General features: G+C 33.5%; 1 long non-coding RNA gene across 1 annotated transcript in view; it reads right to left on the reverse strand.

Moving 5' to 3' along the window:
- Window positions 1–4,260: 4,260 nt before the first annotated feature.
- LOC135970817 (uncharacterized) overlaps window positions 4,261–20,429 on the reverse strand; it is a 51,869-nt gene continuing 35,700 nt past the window's right edge. Inside the window, exon 3 of the long non-coding RNA XR_010586667.1 lies at window positions 4,261–4,972. This is a non-coding gene — a long non-coding RNA (uncharacterized lncRNA). The remainder of the gene's footprint in view (window positions 4,973–20,429) is intronic.

A 20,429-nucleotide genomic window follows, 5' to 3' on the forward strand; every position in this document is an offset into this window, starting at 1 on the left:
TCACTTCCACATGTCAAATTACAGATCCAGGTAGAAAATAATATAATCTAAATTTAGTACTTTTTAAATTGTTTGAATTCCTAAATTCTAAGATTATAAACCTTTGATTTATGTAGTCGCTCTTTTCAATGTATTTCAACTTTCTTTAAAAGAGAACTCCAGGCCGGGTGCGGTGACTCATGTCTGTAACCCCAGCATTTTGGGAGGCCAAGGTGGGTGGATCACGAGATCATGAGTTTGAGATCAGCCTGGCTAATATGGTGAAGCCCCATCTCTACTAAAAATACAAAAATTAGCTGGGTGTGGTGGCACGTGCTGTAGTTCCAGATACTTGGGAGGTTGAGGCAGAAGAATCACTTGAACCCAGGATGTGGAGGTTTCAGTAGCTGAGATCACGCCACTGGCACTCCAGCCTGGGCAACAGAGTAAGACTCTATCTCAAAAAAAAAAAAAAAAAAAAAAAAAGAGACAGAACTCCAAAATTTTCCCTGTCAGACAAGCAATAAGTAAATGATGCAAATATTTTATCAGTTGGAATTTTAAAAGGGACAAGTTTACTTTCTATAGGTTTTAAGCAGTTCATATAAATAATTCTCTCGTAATATAACATTTTTAAACTGTTTGACCTCTGAACAATGATTTCCCCCTTATTTTTGATCCTTTTATTTATTGGTATCCTAAGTGTGTGCTCAATCTATTAGGTTATTTAGCATTATTAAGTCTTAAAGATAAACTAAACTCCGTAAGTAATGTTGATTTTATCTATGAGACAAGTCCTTTAAAAGTAATCATTTATATCTGAGTTTTAACTTAACAATAGATTCTACTCATTAAAAATAATAAAATTATTAACACTTGTTTTTGATAAATAAAATAATTTTTCAATGAAGAAAAGTTGAGAAAAGTTTTTGAAAGGCTGTGTAATTATCAGGAATAATAAGAATAATAAGTGACCTTTCCAACTGGTCAAGATGGTCATTTTGTTATATAATTAAAACATTCATTAAAATAGAACATTTTCAAAAACACAATAGTCTCTACTTGCTAGGTAACTACCAACATGATACAAAAGCGCTTATTGAAAATATGTATCACACTAAAACCAAAATGCTTTTCAAAACCTAAGATAATGTTCTTTTATATAGACTTTATTTTTATAATAAGAGAATATTATATCGTGAGAAAATATGGTCCTGTATGAGGCAGGTGGTTAAGGAGCAAATAAATTACCGGCATATTCCTAATTATAATACACTTTAAGTGTTTTATGATAAACAACAGATGTGTGTTTACAAAAATACATTATAGTAGAATCAGGTCAATAGAGTCTAAATGAAAAAGGCTTAATTTATCTGTACTCCCTTTTGAATTCAAAGGGATGGCGTATTTAAGAGTCACCATTTAATATAACATAAGCTCAAAGGAGACTTTTTAAAATAGGCCCATGAATACCTTTTTCATTAGTTGTCCAAATAGAAAAGAAGACAAATTCAGAGTCACAGGAGAAAGTAACAAATCAAAACAAAACAAAAACAAAATATTAGAGCGGATGCAAAAAGAGTCTATTGCAAAATAATAGAGAACTAATAAAATCATTCTATTTCTTAAACACTGTGAGTACATTGAAATATTTCACCAATGATTTGACTTTTTTTCTAAAAATTAGCAATATTATCATTTGTCATCATTAAATCTCTACATTTCAAAATTTTTGATAAACAATAAAAATAGTGCTTATTTCAAGTGTGAATCAAGTAACAAATAATGTAAGCATTAGAATATTTTCCACATCTCTATATATACGAGTAAAATTAAAAAGATAAATTTGGAGTTTAAATATGTGGCTGTAAAACACGGCATTATTTTTAAATGATTGTGTTTTCAAAACCTACCAAGATATAATTTCAAACCCTATAATGGATAATGTACCATGAAAAGGAAACAATATTTAAAATCATCTCAGCCTTAAATCATTATTCCGTATTAGTTATTTACTACTGATGTGTTTTAATGAACTGCATTTATGCCATCAATATATAGTATTATATAATGCAATGACTTGCTCAATTACTAATGGTTAATTTAGGTCACATTTGTATGTATACTCAATATTTCTAACTCCATTTCCTATGTAATATTTTCAATGGTTTATTGAATTCTTTCATTTGAATTAACCTATTACACTCTTATGATTATTTAGTATTAATACAGTGAAATGAAAGAAACTCTTTGATATGGTTTGCCTTCTAAGAACATATAAATAGAAATATTTGGCATTTGCGCACATAAAATGTGATGACAGCAATGAGCAATGTTGGTTTAAATTACGTTTAGATGCTTTAGAGGTTTAAAAATCAAGGAAAACCCTTATGGAGGGAATTCTTATGCAAAGGTTTTGAGAGAGATAGGATTTAATCTTTATTATTTTTCCAGTCATCTATCGCTGCATAACATACCACCTCAAGGCTGGTGGGTGAACAAAACACTCATTTTATGATGCTCACAGATTCTGTGAAGCAAGAATTCAGACAAGGTGCAGTGCCAGTGTCTTGTCTCTGTTACATGCTACATGAGATATGGGGCCCCTCCTTGGAAAATTAATATAGCCAAGGACAGATCATCTGGGGTTTCTTTGCTCACGTGTTGCTACTGAGAATCATTCGGCAGCATTGAGGACTTCTTCGCTCATGTGTTGGTGCTTAGAGACATTTACAGTGCCTACACATGGCTTCATTTGATGTGAGCTTCTTACATTCTAGTGTCTGGTTTCTGAGAGAGATCCTGAGCAAGAGAGTCTGCAGAACAAGCTTTTCCAGAGACCAGGAGACAAGCTGTGTGGCCTTTTATAGCCCAGTATCAGAAGCCATATAACATCACTTCTCCTATTATCTGTCAAAGCAGCCACATGTTCACTCAGATTCGATTCAAGGGTATTCTAAGTTAGAAACTGTGAAGGATCTGAGATCTTACCTGACTGTGATATTAAAAAGTCAAAGATGATCCCTGTACATTGACTGGCCCTATGATTACTTCTTCACAGCAGGCTGGGACCCATTAAGTCAAAAGTCTGCCAGTGCCAAACTCAATTGTTTTCACAAACAATTTTTTTTTTTTTGAAATGGTGTCTCACTCTGTTGTCCAGGCTGGAGTGCTGTGGCATGATCACAGCTCGCTGCAACCCCCGCCTCCAAAGCTCAAGCAATCTTCCCACCTCAGTCTCCCAAGTAGCTGGGATTACAGTCATATGCCACCATGCCCAACTAATCTTCGTATTTTTTTGGTATACATGGTGTCTCACCATGTTGCCCAAGCCAGTCTTGAACTCCTGAGCTCAAGCAATCTGCCCACCTGAGCCTCCCAAAATGCTGGGATTACAGGTGTGAACCACAAACAATTTTTTAAAAAATATAGCCCAGGTAAGCATTTTGAACCTGTCTGCTTTTCATACCCTGTGAAATTGTGCCCAAGACCTACTAGCCATATGCGTTAGTCCATTTTCATACTGCTGTGAAGCAATACCCGAGACTGGGTAATTTATGAAGCAAAAGAGGTTTCATGGCTTCATAATCATGATGGAAGGTGAAGGGGACACAAAGGCACATCTTACACTGCAGCAGGCAAGAGAGTGGGTGCAGGGGAATGTCCCTTTATAAAGCCATCAGATCTTGCAAGACTTATCCATTATCACAAGAACAGCATGGGGAAACCTTCCCCCATGATTCAATTACCTCCCACTCGGTCCCTCCCAAGACATGAGCTACAATTCAAAATGAGATTTGGGTGGCAGCATAGCCAAACCATATCACTATAAATAAGATAAACCCCAGCGCTATAAATAACCCCAAAATGTTGCTGCCCTTCAAATTTCGCTGATGTAGGAACTCCTCATCATGCTGCTGAGACACATCATGTAGACTTATAAGTCCTTTCTCTGGTTTTTCTTATTCCCAAGAGTGGTTTTGCCTTCCTCTCATTGAAGATAGTGGCACCTGTGGTGTATCTTTTGAAGGTCTCATCCTGAGGGAGCTCTCCACTTCTCATACAAACCGGCCAAAGTGCCACCCAAAGAAAGTTCATTGTGCTATTGTCACTTAATGGTTATATTTTTTTTTCTTCATCAGCCCCCAAATTTCTCATACTCACTACACCTATTTGCAAACAAGCCTGCCCCTGTGTGTGTGTGTGCACGCGCGCGTGTGTGTGTGCGTGCGTGTGTGTGTGTGTTGACAGGAGACACAGAGACACAGGCTTTCTGGATCACTGAAATAGATACTTTATTCATTGCAAAATGCAGCAGCCAGAGCCCCAATCCCCACTGAGCAATATAATGAGAGCCAGATGTCACCTCCACATGAAATAGGTCTGTGTCACAAGGAAGAAACTCCAAAATTATAAGAATCAGAACTTACGTAAGGTCTGCTGATACACCTGCCCATCTTCCCTTCTAAAAAACAGAGATTACTCACTAAGCACATAACCTTGAGATAAGATGGGGCTGAGACGGAGTCCCTGGGCGTGGAATATAAACAAATTTTTCCAGGAAGGAGAAAGAAAAGTATTACATCTCTCAGGGAGTTTCTAGTTTTTGAGACTTTCTATAGCTTCCAAAGCTGTTTATTATGTAAACATTGCTTCAGTGACCTTTGCTCACAAGACCTGGACCACACAGAAACATGGAAATATTTAGAGAGAACTATCCCCCAAGAGAGTAGATGCCCATATCTTGAGAAAGTGGTCCAGAAGATGTAGCTTGTCTCCGCTCCCCAGTGTCTAGAGCACTGACTAGGAAGACAAAGGCTTTGGCTGAGTCCTTTTCCCTGGAGCTGCAGTCATCTGGAGACCTCTTCACTCACATGTCTGGTGCATGGAACCTGAATGGCTTGAAAGGTTTATTCAACTGGAATTGTTGACCTGAACTCTGACACAGGGCTCCTCCACAGGCACTGGACTTCTCACATCTAGGTATGTAGGTCTGAAAAAGAGCATCTCAATAGAGAGCCTGCCACCAGGGAAGGGTTCAAGAGAATCAGTTAAAAGTGGCATGACTTTTCACGACAAACTTTGGAAATCACAGAATCACATTTGCTGAACTTAATTGATTTGACAGCAGTCACCAAGGCTGATTATATACTATGGGAGGGGAGGGAGGGGACATAAGTCTCACTTGTCAATGGGAAGAGTACCAATGTATCTGGAGCCATATTTTAAAGTCACCACAGTCTTGGAAGACATTGGAAACATCACACACAAGGAGCATGTGAACAAGGTTCCAAAGATACATAGGCAAAACAGGCAAAAGCCACAGAAATGTCCATTAGTTATAGTGATACTGAAACAAGACAATAGGATTGAAACACTAAATGATAAAATAACAAAAGTAGGTTGGGCTGAGCACGGAGGCTCACACCTATAATCCCAGCACTTTGGGAGGCCGAGGCAGGTGGATCATCTGAGGTCAGGAGTCCAAGACCAGCCTGGCCAACATTGTGAAACCCGTCTCTACTAAAAAGACAAAAATGAGCTGGGCGTGGTGGCGGGTGCCTACAATCCCAGCTACTCACAAGGCTAAGGCAGGAGAATCGCTTGAACCTTGGAGTCAGAAGTTGCAGTGGGCTTAGATCATGCCACTGCACTCCAGCCTGAGTGACAGAGTGAGACTCCATCTCAGTAATAATAATAATAATTATAATAAAAAAAGTAGGTTGAACAAATGATGAATATTCCTGAATTTCAAGATAAGTAATGGGTTTTTATCTTTTAGGAAATAGAATGTGATAGATCAAAAAATTGTTATTGAAAAAATTTAAACTTTGTGAGATTACGTATAATTTACAATTTATTTGTTTACTGATTTATTTTTATCACATATTAGGATTTAGCATAATCTTTACAGTCTTTCCTGGCCTTTATCATGCCTGGACTTTTAATACTCTTTTAAAAATTAAATGCATCTTATGGCTAAAAATACAATTGTTGAAGAAAATATTTTGTAGCTAATAGATCTATAAAGAAAAATCATAAGTTTTTAATTCAAAGACATAAAATTATAACTGACTATTCATGTATAATTTAATTTCCTGATAAATCTAATGACTGAGAAAAGTTGTTTTTATTCAAGGGGATTTCCAATCTAGAAAAGAAAGACAAATTAACATATTTTTGTGCTAGAAGCCAAGTCAGATTCATCACTTAAAAGTATTAATTTAATTCAAAGAAACCATCCCACACGATTCCCTAATTGTAACACCTGAGAAATTCACTTACAAGCAGGAATCTTAAAGGACTTATACACAGTCTCACTTACAGTGAAGGTAGAATCATTCAGAATTCTGAGAGTTTCAGAATTGGAACCTAGGCCTCCCTAGTCCACAGCCTCAGCTTTTCCTACCTCACTTGTCTGTCTGATACATCTCATTGGGAAATTCAGTGCCACACATTATTTCTTAATGCTTTTTGGAGTGTTCAGCAAAAAGTAGGTCTAAGTTATGTAGTTACATGTTATATGTGCTGGTTCAAAAAATAAGTTATTATCTTACTCTTTTTCATTTTAAGAAGTTATATTACTCAGAAAAAAATGTATTTTAAAATTCAGAATAAACGCAAGATGATCTAGTTTTCCCAAGTGATCTTTTTATTCATTGATTGTGTATCAATAAGACAGAAGAATACCTTCAAATAGAGATATTTAAAAACATGTACATATATAGATTGCATTCAGAGATTCCAAGGGTTTTAATAATAAATCATTTCTATATTGGGATACTTAGCAAGATAAATTGCATAACTGTAAAATTTTATACAGAAATGAAAATAAATACAACAAAAATTTTAAATAAAAAAGTAAATAGATTCACTCCTACTAAGACGTTAACATCCAATTAAGCTTATTAAAATAGTTTCCTCATTATAATTTTTATTATTAGTCAACTTTTCTACATTTTGTCTATCTTTATGGTAAATAAGCCAAATGTCTACGAGTGCCCAGGGAAGCTATTAAAAAACTGTTCTTTTATTTCTTGACCATAAAATAGAAATTATAACATATTCATACAAATAAGTAGACTATCATCTAACTTCCTTCTTCATGAAGCTGATGCAGGTGCATGATAGGGTATATTTTGCATTTTACAGAAGACACTTTCTACTGTGATTGCAGAATAGTCTATTCGGACATAATGCTTCACATCCTTATGCACTGTCTCATCACTGGGAACCCACTGATGCTATACTATGGCTCAGTATAACTCAGCCTAAGTGTAGATACATGGAAACAATTTATTTATGATTCAGCGGAAAACAAAAATCTGTTTATAATTCTAGGGAAAATGTAACAATAGAATTGACAAATATAAAAATAGTAAAAGAAATTAAATTCACCAGAATCTCAGCAAAAGTACATTATTTTAAAACTTCACCAGGAAAAACCATACATATAAACTGTGACTGAGTTGGAAGAACAGAAAATTCACTTCTTAAAAATCCCTATCCTCAGGATCTACTTTCTCCTTGACAGAAGAAAGCACAAGAGAGAAGAAATGTGCTTCTTCTTTGCCCACTCTTATACCTGTGGAAAGGTTAGATAAGTAAGCTTATGCATAAAGGAATGAAACAGATCAAAGAAAATGCATACTTTTAGGTGTATAGATAAGATATTTTACAGAAATCTGATTGAGAAACTGCAGGGTTTAATATGGTGTGATGATAAAACAATTTTTACAGATTTCAGAGGCAAAATGACATCTCTTTCTTATCTATCTTTTAAGAAAAATAAGGCATTTTCCTATTCTTCTTCATGTTGCTAAAATAAAAGTACTTAAAAGAGCTAAATCCATGAAGAAATCACCATATGCAGGGGGAGGAGGAGTAGCATATTAGTTCATCTATTAAGCTTTCAAATATTTTTATTTTCCAATTTGATTCATTTTACTCATAATACTAGATGAATAACATAAGCAGTGACACTTTTAAGCTTTAATTTTTATCTTACAGAGAGATCATTGACTTCTCTAAGTAAAGTTGAGGAGACTTTCTCATCTGGTAATAAATACATGCTTATTAACAGAAAATAACAACTTCTACTATAATTATATTTGTACTTAGCTATAACATTTAAATTTTTTCGGATTTTTATCTTTAAGTAACTGTGAAGAAGTGGCTAATTATAATCTCAAATAAGGCTCATCTAGCAGGTAAAAATATAAAAATAATTTTTGATTAATTCTTATATATGAAACAAATTATACTTGCTCTATGGCCACATGTCTCATTTCCCATGAATATTTTTTAAAAAATATAAACAGCATATACAGAAGATATATTTGAGTATGCTAATAAGTCTAGTAGTTGCATGCATTGAACTGTTCTTAAATAAATCTGTATCTTTTCATCCCTGTTGTTACTTGCCTAGTTCAGGCCATTATTATCTCTGGCCTGTAATATTACAGTAATTTCAAGTACTGAACTCTTTTGATCTATTTTCCACACCACGAGCAACTTAATTAAAATTGAGGTTAATACCTCTATCTCTTGCTTAAAAATACAAATGGCTTCCCATTGATTTCTGGATTAACTATGTGTATTAATCCATTTTCATGCTACAGATAAAGACATACCTGAGACTGAGCAATTTACAAAAGAAAGAGGGTTAATGGACTTACAATTTCACATGGCTGATGAGGCTTCACAATCATGGCTGAAGGCAAGGGAAAGCAAGTCATGTCTTACATGGATGGCAGCAGGCAAAGAGGAGAATGAGAGTCAAGCAAAATGAGTTTCCCTTGATCAAACCATCAGATCTTGTGAGACTTATTCACTATCACGAGAACAATATGGGAAAGACCTACCCCCATGATTCAATTATCTCTCACCGGGTCCCTCTCACAACACGTGGGAATTATGGGAGCTACGATATGAGATTTGAGTGGGGACATAGAGTCAAACAATATTGGTATATAAACTCCTTTTAGCACAAATTGCAAAGTCCTTCACGGTTCAATAACTTCACATTCTTCTCTCTTTTCTCCACTCTTCTCACGCAACAGTCCAGCCCCATGGACATACAATGGTATCTTTCACTTTGGAGGCTTTATCTACCTAATTCTCCTTATTCTTGAATATTCAATTTAGGCATCCTTCTAGGAAGTCACCACAAACTCTTCCATCTACTCTGACTTGGGTATCCATCCTATGGGCTGCCGTGTCACTCTAATTACTTATATATTTGTGCAGCTCTTACTGAACTCTAAGTCCTAAGAGATTGGGACTGTGTCTGTCATGTACTCTACTTGCATATCTGGTGACTGGCATAAGAGAATGAAACTGCTCCTCATACTGTAGATGCTCCGTGAATATTTATGGTACTAGAGACAAATACTAAAGTTGCATGCACAAAAATGCAAATGTTGCATTTGTCAAAATTAATGAAGTTACATTTTGTAATACATTATCTGCATCTTAAAATGACATTTTTTTGACACATTTAGATCTTAACCTTATTGAACACAAAATACATTTTAAAAATATCTCTGGTACCCTAAATAATTCCCATTTCAATACTGAACAGAATAGGTATTCAGCTTTTAACTAAATCATATATATTTTTTAAAAATATGTAAATCATATCTGTCCTTATCCTGAAAGTACGTATTTCACTATGTTTTAGATAGTTTTCGCTGTTGACTTCACATCTTCATCTTTCTCAGTATACTTTCTAAAATATCCCAAAGTACTTTGAATTATTTTTCTATGTTTAAAAAAATTATTGTACAGAGAACAAAATGGTTCTCCATGTATTGTAATTTTCATTAATTCTTTCACATAAATTTATTTTTAGGACTAGTTATTCTCTAATTGTACATTTATTTATTAAGATAAATAAATAAGTATAGAGGATTTTCATAAATATAACTGAGAATTTAAAAAATTAACTCCAGGAAATTCTTTAGAAATTAAAAATTGGAGCATGTTTATAAAATATATGAACTCATAGATAGGATAAATTTTATTTTTAGTGTAACAAACACTGTAATTGATGATACAGAGGATATGAATTACAAGAACAATTGAATACATTGCCCATTAGCTGATTTCTAATGAAATCTATTATCCTCTTTACAAATATCATCAAATGAAATAAAATAGTGTGATTTTGGTATAACATTTCTAAAAATATGTTCATCAAATGACTTCTGATCTAAACATTTATTATGATAAAAAGGAGAATAACTATATTTTCAAGATGATTTACATTAAGTATTATTTTGTAGGTGTACATTCATATGATGGATCTCTTACTAGATTAGTTTGTATGTAAATATATTTGAATATAAGCATACACTTAAATACATATGTATATATATGCACACACACATATATACACATACTCCAATGCACCAAGACAAAAAGCAAAATAAAGCAAATGTTAATATTTTTTCTTAACAATTACTGATATGGTTTAGCTCTGTGTCCCAACGAAATTTCATGTGGAATTTTAATCTGCACGGATCAGGGGAGGGACCTGGTGGGAGGTGATTTGATCACAGGGGTTGATTTCCCTCATTCTATTCTCATGTTAGTGAGTGAGTTCTCACGAGAGCTGATGGTTTAAATGTTTGGCACTACTCTCCTCAATCTCTCTCTCCTGTCACCATGTGAGGCATGTCTTGCTTCTCCTTCACTTTCTGCCACGATTGTAAGTTTCCTGAGGCCTCCCCCATCCTTGCAGAACTGTGAATAAATTAAACCTCTTATCTTCATGAGTTAACCAGTCTCAGGTAGTTCTTTATAGCACTGTGAAAACAAACTAGTACAATTACCTATTGCTATTCTTTGCAGTTTCCTTAGACACAACATGTTGGACATTTGTTGAGTAATATTTGCATATATGTAAGCATGAAGCATTAAAAATTGGAAACATCCCTTTTTATGGCTGCATAGTGTTTCGTGGTGTATATGTACCACATTTTCTTTATACAGTATTATATGATTTGGCTGTGCCTCACCCAAATCTCATATTGAATTGTAGTTCCCATAGTTCCCATGTGTGGTGGGAGGGACCTGGTGGGAGGTAATTGACTCATGGGTGTGGTTCTCCCATGCTATTCTCAAGATAGTGAGTAAGTTGTCACGAGATCTGATGGTATTTTTAAGGGGCTTCCCCCTTTGCTCGGTTCTCATTCTGCTCTTCCTGCCACCACGTGAAGAAGGACGTTTTTGCTTTTCCTTCTGACGTGATTGTAAGTTTTCTGAGACCTCCTCAGTCCTGTAAAACAGTGAATCCATTAAACTTCCTTACTTTATAAAGTCCCCAGTTGTGAGTATTTATTCATAGCAGCATTAGAAGGAACTAACACACAGTTTACTATAATAGGCATTTAGGTTGATTCCATATCTTTGCTATTGTGAATAGTGCTGCAGTGAACATACGCATGCATGTGTCTTTATAATAGATTGATTTATATTCCTTTGGTATATACCCAGTAATGGCATTGATAGGTCAAATAGTATTTCTGTCTTGAGTTCTTTGAGGAATCACCACACTGTTTTCCACAATGGTTGAACTGATTTACACTTTCACCAACAGTATATAAGCCTTCCTTTGCAGCCATAAAATAAAAATGAGATTATGTTCTTTGAAGGGACATGGATGGAGCTGTAGGCCATTATCCTCAGCAAACTTATGCAGTAACAGACAGCCAGATACCGCACGTTCCTCCTTGTAAGTGGGAGCTACATGATAAGAACACATGGACACATAGAGGGGAACGACACACTCACTGGGGCCTATTGAAAGGTGTAGGGTGGAACGAGGGAAAAGATCAGGGGAAATAGCTAATGAGTACCAAGCTTAATACCTGGGTAAGGAAATAAGCTGCACAAGATCCCCCATGACACATGTTTACCTATGTAACAAACCTACACATGTACTCTCAAACTTAAAAGTTAAATAAAAAATATAACACCATACTGCTTCACAGTGTAGTAGTACAGTTATCTTATTAAAAAAATGTGAAAATGTCATTTTTGCCTTTATATATGAATTGTATATATCTATTCATTTTTTGGAAGAAGTTTGCCTCTTTTTACAGAGTATTGTTTGTGGCAAGTGGTAATAACGTTACATATAACGATCAATTACATGTAATTATCTCTCTTTGTTTATATTCTCATGGAAATTGAAATATGCAATCATGGGAATTTTGTCTATATGGCATATGGTATTCAATAAAGAGAGAACAAACACCTTTTTAAATTACTCAACCATGACTTTTGCCGCTTTGCTTTATGAATATATTTATAAATCAAAGGTCCTATTTCTTAAGATGATGAATGCTAAATCTTTATTTAAATTCCGGGCTATTTATCAACACATACCTCAAAAGTTAGGCATTTCACAATTATAGAAGATGACTTTCATAACTCCATAAATCAAAGAATCATATATTTATTGCTTATATACATATCACAGGGAAATGTATAACAATTTATAAAAATGAAAAATAATAATCATTTTTGGTTTATTTAACTTCAAAAATGCAAGTTTTAAAACTCTTTTCTGAGATTTTATGTACTAGCTTAAGAAAATCTACAGTTAGTTTTATTTCACATTTGCATATTAATAATGCTCTCAATGACTCCAGAACTTATTATTGTTTCATAAACTGTTTAGTTTCTTGATCAAATTAACCAGGGTTCCTCCAGTTTTGTTTATCCAATTAACTTATTTTTGCATACTATTTTAATTGATAATACAAAGACAAAACTTCCGTTTAGATTGTGGCTGTCTGTAATTTCTCAAAGTCTACCTACCACACATGGATTTTCTTATCCATAGATTATATTATATAAATTGTAACCTTACTTGGGACTTAAATGCGAGAGTGAATCATTATGATAACTCTGAATATTAGACAGTAAATTCAATACTAATCCTCAGATTAGTTGTATATGTTAAAAATCAATTCAAAAAAGTGTTCATTAAGCATCTCTTATTCCTTCTTCCAAGGCAACAGTGAATGAAACAGACAAGATTATTTTTTCTTAAAGCTTACATTCTAGTAAAATTGAAATATAATCAATAAATGCAATGGATTAAATATTCCTGGAAATTCTCTGCCACTACTCTCATAAAGAGATGAATATTATTCTCTTTTGAATCTGAGTAGGCCCTGTGTATTAGTTTGTTCTCACACAGCTAACAAAGACATACCTTAGACTAGGTAATTTATAAAGGAAAGAGGTTTAATGGAATCACATTTGCCACATGTCTGGGGAGACCTCACTATTGCGGTGGAAGACGAAGGAAGAACAAAGGAATCTCTTACACTGTGGTAGGCAAGAGTGTGTGCAGGGGAACTGCCCTTTATAAAACCATTAGATCTCATGAGATTTACTCACTATTGTGAGAACAGCACAGGAAAGACCTGCCCCCATAATTCATTTATCTCCCACAAGGTCCCTCCCATGACATGTGGGGATTATGGGAGCTACAATTCAAGATGAGATGTAGGTGGGGACACAGCCAAACCATATCACCCTGTGACTTGTTTAAATTAAAATAATGCAGAGAAAATGACTTCATCTAATTTCTGATACTGGGTCAATAAGATATCAGCAACTGGGGCAAAACCTCATCCAAAAGAAGAAGTCAAGGTAGAAGACTATGGAGATACTCCACTGGAAAGCTTCAGCTGAGCTCCCAACTGGCTGTCAACAATTGCCAGTTTTGCAAAGGAATCACCTTAATGTTTTAGCTGGTTGAGCCTCTACATGATTGCAGCTCCAGCCAAGACTACATAGAGAAGAATGACTTTCTTGTCCACACTTAGTATCATAAGAAATAAGAAGTGATTGTTGCTGTGTAAAGCCATTACATTTCTTAGGTGTAAAAGAAAACCAAAAGGGAAGGTATATTTAATGTTTTATATTATGTTTGTTAGAAGAGGAAAAGTATGTGTTAATTATAAAAATAAGGCAAGGAAAGGAAGAAAAGGAGGAAAAGTTTTACAATTTTAGCTAAAATGGGTAGGGTAAGCCTCATTACAAATGTAATATTGAAGTGAAAATTCTAAGATTCTCATTATTTTTGGAACATTTATTTTCTAGAATTCTGATGCTCATACATTTTTATGGCTCTAGATGCTTACCACAGTAGTTTTCAATGACTCAGCAGACACCTGGCATCAGAAAGTCCTGAGGTCCTATTTTTCTTTCTCATCAAAAGTTGAAAAATAGCTAAAATAAATTACACTTAGGCCTTTAACGTATTCACAATGAAACCAAAAAGAGCCATTAAAGATAATTTTGCATTAATAGTACATTCAATTAGAAGATTATTGTTTAACTTGCATAAATGGATAAATCAAAAATTACACTTACCTGGAGTTGGGACAAGCAGGTAGGTGACAACTGGGCCAGTGAGAGAAGAATTAAAATGATTGACCATAAAGCTCATAAAGGCAGTAAAGCTAATCCAATTGGTATACAATTTTTATATTGAAAATTAATAAATTAATTTTGGTCTATATATATTTCTCATGAATTTGGCTGATAAAAATCATTACCAATAAATTCAGCATCCATTAATAAAAATGAATTTATAGTTCTGTAGATCTGAGGGCACACATCATAGGCCAGGAATTCCCAGTCCTGCATGACTAGTAAAGGCATCTGAGTTACTACCACCACCAGCAGTAACAACAGCAATACCTGAATCCCATTCAGACTATTTAACTCAAAACTTGTGAGGATGGTTGTGAAACATAGATTTATTTTAAATCACCCTAGTTTATTGGTTAATTTTAATAAGCAGTCACATTGAGCACTACTGCCATAATGAATGGTGATTCTCTTCTACTACAGTGCTGACCTATGAGTTCACTAAAACAGCCAGATTCCCCAAGAGTCATCTCTCTTGTCATGTTCTCAACTTACAAAATAATATCTATATGAGATTTTGCAGTGATAATGTTGCATCATTAGCAACCCTCAAATCAGGGGATTTCAGCAAGCTTATTGCTTTCTTGCTTACTAGTCTGGGTTATATGAGAATTTAAGGCACCTGTGGGGTCAACTCACTTTGTCTTCAGACTACAGACCACAGTTTGTGTTCAAGACTTTACCTGTCTGATTTGTTGACCCATGCTAAACAGTCAATGGATCCTTATGATATGGTCTTTTCATAATGGATGGCAGGGGATAAAGAGGATTGTGGAACTCTCTAAGCCTCTTAAGACTTGTGCTCAGAAACAGTGCTGTCACTTACGCCTACATTCTAACAAACAAAGAACTCCCTGTACAAATCCAATGTTTATAAGTCAGAGAAGTATACTGCATCCACAGGGAAGATACAGCTGTGACAGAGAGTAGGGGATGCGTATGGAATAAACAGTACTATTGACCACGCTGCTCATTTATATACTAACAACATGCTGTACTTGCAGCTTCCAGAAAAAGAAATTCAGAAATCATTTTACTTTGCAAGTGGCTTTCTACATCTCTATCAAGGTGACTGATAATTCTCTTGTATTTGACACAGGTTTGACTAAAGATAACGTACTATCTAATATACTCTGAATAGGAGAATATTTTAATATATTTTCTCAAATACTTGAATATATAAATATGCTTTTATTTTTATGCTTTATATTATCACTTACATTGTAATGTAAAAATGTGTGTTTCATATGCTTTTGAGTATGTACTGAAAATGTGGAAAGTGCAAAATCCCTATATGATAAATGTAACATTAATTCATGGAATATATGTTTATAAGTCTGTATTTTGTAGTTTCTATTGAAAAAGCTAATTATTTTTAAGTCATTCATACATTACTGCATTCTTTTCAAACTTTTGAACAGTTCCAAAAATCTTACTGCCATAATTTTACCAAAGAATAGCAGTCACATTTCTATATTAAATATTGAAAATTAGAAAAGTAGAATCAATGTCTTCAGGACGAGTTTTTTTAAAAAATACATTTATCTAGATTGATCAATTTAGTTGTCTAAATATCTGAGGTATTCATTCTCTCTTACAATGTATTATGTAGTTACTGTATTAGATTCTCTATAGACATTGTTTTAAAGAGTCACCACAATAAGAAATTATTATACCAACTTTATAAAGACTCTGAGATCTTCATAATTGGATAAGATAAAGTATGAAATTGCAAAAAGTAATTGAATTGGATGTTGTCTTTTACTATTTTAAAAAATAATTATCACTCTCAGAATGGTTGCATCAAGTTTAACTCTGTTTTATCTGTTCAGACCTCCTAAAGAAAACAAAAGTTTAGTTATACCATAATTTACAATTCACCTGATAAATTTATAATTCAAATCAATAAAGATTAAAATAATTTAAAGTAGTCAGCAAACAACTTATTAATTATATTACTAAAGATCTAAAATTAACTTGCCAGAAATCATATTAAATAAATTAATGAAAGAATTCACTTAGGTGCACAGGTGACAGGAACGTTGAAGGACAATAAAGATTTGTGTGCATACTTAGTGGCTAGAGTTCCCAATCTTTCAAGTGATTTGGCAATTACTACTAAATTAAAATATAAAACTAATTTAAGTATATACATATTTGATAAGAAATGTCATCATGAAAAAGTTTATTTGTATAAAATGAATATTTGGAATGACCACAAAATTCGTGTCTAAACCATTATGTGTGAGCTATAATTTATGTTTAAAGTAAAGTAGTCTTATGAACAAAAATATATTAGGGCATAATAATTTCATGTACATTGCTGAGATGATGGCTTTGTTTTAATAATATGTTGCATTTATATAGCACATCACAGTGAATAAAGTATGCTGACACACATTATTTTAAGGGTTATTTGGTAAGGATTCAAAACAAAATGACATAGATTTTGTACGGTCATTCAAATTTGGTAAATAATGAACTGGGCTAAGAAAGTTGAATGCATGATTCAAAATTAGACTATAGTTAAATGGGAATGCCATGAATCTAAGCCAGACATTTTGATATAGGTCCACTATTCTTTACACTATATTAAAGAGACTGAATATTTATTGTCTCGCTAGTTTATCAGTTTGGTTCAGTATTTTTTATCATAGAATAATCCTCTAAAAAAATTATCTTTTTAAAATAAATTATGAAATGGAATTTTAAAATATGAAAAAAACTTGCCAACATTTAATGAAAACAATTTTAATTTTAAGCTATCTCGCTCTTTTTTTGTGCATTTCAAAACTTAAAACTTAAAATTTAAAAACTTAAAAACTTAAAATTTAAGTGTAGCACTTAAAAATTATGATAGGACCATAAAATTTTGAAGCAGGAAGGCAAAGTGTAATGTAAACTTTTCCTTTATTTCTTTCCTTTTCTCTTCTCTTTCCTTTTTAATTTTTTTAATTTACATTTTTTAATCCTCTTGTCCTTTCCTTTTGCTTTTACTATTTCACATTTAGGGGTAAAAATCATTTAAAAATAAAATCTCCTGTAGTATATCCTGTACAATTAAATGGTCTGTTATGCTGAATAGGAATGGTCAGCTAATACAGTTCACAGATCTACCTTTCTCCCTGAAGCAACCTCTGAGGTGTTCTTATAAACAATAGAAAATAAAAATGACAACATTTTTGCCAAAGAGGCTTGTGTTATATTTGTTCAGCGATATAGCTTTGTTGGGAGATACAGAAAGTAAGCAAAGTCCAGACACAATAATTTGGCATACCATGAATATTAGATTTGGAGGCAGAGTGGGAACCAATTATTAAGAAAAAAGTGTAAAAATATACTTGCTAATAACTTGTGAAAAGGTCTTAAGATTGTACCATTCAATTATATTTCAAAGATAGAAACGAATGATGAGAGAATGTATATACCTTGGCTAAAATCATGTGGTAGAAAGGATCTTGGAATAATCACCTTGGCCTCAGCTGTAAACACAGATTTTAGTTCAATGGTTTTGTAATAAAGCTTCCTTATAAGGTATAATGACAATATCAGAAATATTCTCAAATATTTGAAAATTAAACTTTATGCTTCTAAATAACACATAGAACAAAAAAAGAGTCTCAAGTGAAATTAAAAAATTAATAAGAACTAAATGAAAATAAAAATGCAATATATCCAAATTTGTGGAACACGGCTAAAGATACAGTTAAGAGAAGGTAAAGTCAGATAATTCACTGAGAGAAAATATTTGCAAACCACACATTGGATAAAGAACTTGTACCCGAAATGTACAAAGAAGTCTGAACGCTCAATGATAGGAATGCAGACTCTGACAAAACAATCTAACTATATTACCACATACAAATAATGCAGTGATGGAATTAAGCAGAAAAGGTGCTATCTTGAGTAAATTTGGAAATGAGGAGAGACTGTAAAACTGAAGGAAAAAGAAACTGTACATATGTACTGTTCTATAGTTTTAAAGTAGTTCTCTACACAGGACAGCTTAAGAATTCTGATGCTACTAGACATGTATTTTGTTGATTTGTTTTGGAAAATTTAGCAAATAAGTCAATGGTAGAGAAATGTATGTTTCTCACTGTTGGAGTGGGGTGTTATATACGAGGGAGGAATGCTAGAATGACCTGTATGATACTGCAGTGGAGCTGGGGAGACCAGTACGAATTAATGAATTGCTTAATGCAGTTGCAGATAGATACACACAGAAATATGTATAGCTCTGTGTATAACCACATCTATTTCCTTGCTCAGATAGCTGAGATACCTGAAATAAAAACATCCCAGTCATATTCGAATTGGAATTAGAAACCAGTATCCGGGCACTGAAATTGCCCAGATATTGGTTTCTAATTCCAATTCGAATATGACTCTTGTGTCTTTCTGAAGAAAGGGCTAATTTCAGGGAAAGGAATTTGCAATATGAGTTTGTGACATTCTGTAGTTCCAGAAAGTAAGGAAGTAATATGTTCACGCACACATGTTCAGAGTCGAAGGGATATATAAACAACTGAATGAGCCCCCAGAAACCAAAGCTAGAACAATTTAAGACAGAAGATAATAAAGCAGTATTAAATAATAACTCAAATTATAAAATAAATACTCACTGATATAAATACATTATTGAATAAATAAATAAATGGGGCTAATAGGCCAATCCCTATGCAGAAGAATTTCAGATACCCTGTAGAAATACTCCCCATCAGGAAAGATGAAACATAACTCCTTATTCCTTACATGTATACCTCACATAGTTACTTCCTAAACAGAGTACAGTGTGAAGACAGGAAAAAAAAAAAAAAAAAAAAAGCAGCCTTAGAGTATTAAACCTGACAAACGCTACCTTAGCCAGGTAGGTGATCATGGTTCACACCAATGATGGTAACATTGACAGTTGATAGCATGTACCCTTGTAGTGAAGAAACAGGAATGGCAATTTATCTCTGTGGTGTTCCTCCATTCTAATCATCAGAAAAACATCAGAAAAAATCCAATTGAGAGGAATTTGACAAAGTACCTGACCAGTATAACTCAAAATTGTCAAGATCATCAAAAGTAATGAATGTCTGAGAAATTGTCACAGCCTAGGGAAGCTTAACCACATATGATGACTAAATGTCACACAGTAACCTAGCTGAGATCCAGGAACAGGTAAAATGAATTACATAAAAACTAAGTCAATCTCAAAGTGTAGATTTAAGTTAATGATAACAGTGTATCAATAATGACTGATTTGTTCTGATAAATGTATCACACTCTGGTAAGTTGTTAAGCATAAGGGAAACTGGGTATGGAGCATATGTTAACTCATATTATTTGTGCATTATTTCCATTAATCTTAAACATGCTCTATTCCTATAACTCCAGTCTTAGATGTATATATACACACACATACACTTATGAGTTTATATATAAATCTAAAACACATATATATGTGTGTGAATATATATATATAGTCCATGTATATATGTGTCTCTGTGTGTGTGTGTGTGTGTATATATATAAAAGCATTAAATAGATTGACTAAATGTTCTTCCCTAAATAGGTTGTATAATCATCACTTCTGTTAATTGTAGTTATGTAGTATGAATAAGTCTAGGTATCTATTGTACAGCATGATAAGTAAGTATAGTTAATATATACTGTATACTGAAAATGTGCTAAGATAATAGATTTCGGGTGCTCTTACCACCAAAAAAAGAGAGAAAATCTAGATAATTTTCTTAATTCATTAAGAAATACATTTAATCTTATATTAATCTCATTATAGAATCATGAATTTAATTCCAATATAGTTTATTTAAGAGAAATAAACTTAGTTATGCATAACAGTAAATTATAAGAAAACAATTTTCTTTCAGATAGATAACAACTGTGTTTTACCTGAATTGGCTACAAAGGACTATAGGAAGACTGCTTCCATAAACGTTAATATGGGGCAATGCAGGAAAATGGCAGAGAGGAGGCAAGACTAA

The sequence above is a fragment of the Macaca fascicularis genome, chromosome 5, assembly GCF_037993035.2.
Source record: "Macaca fascicularis isolate 582-1 chromosome 5, T2T-MFA8v1.1".
In the NCBI taxonomy this organism is placed as follows: Eukaryota; Metazoa; Chordata; class Mammalia; order Primates; family Cercopithecidae; genus Macaca; species Macaca fascicularis.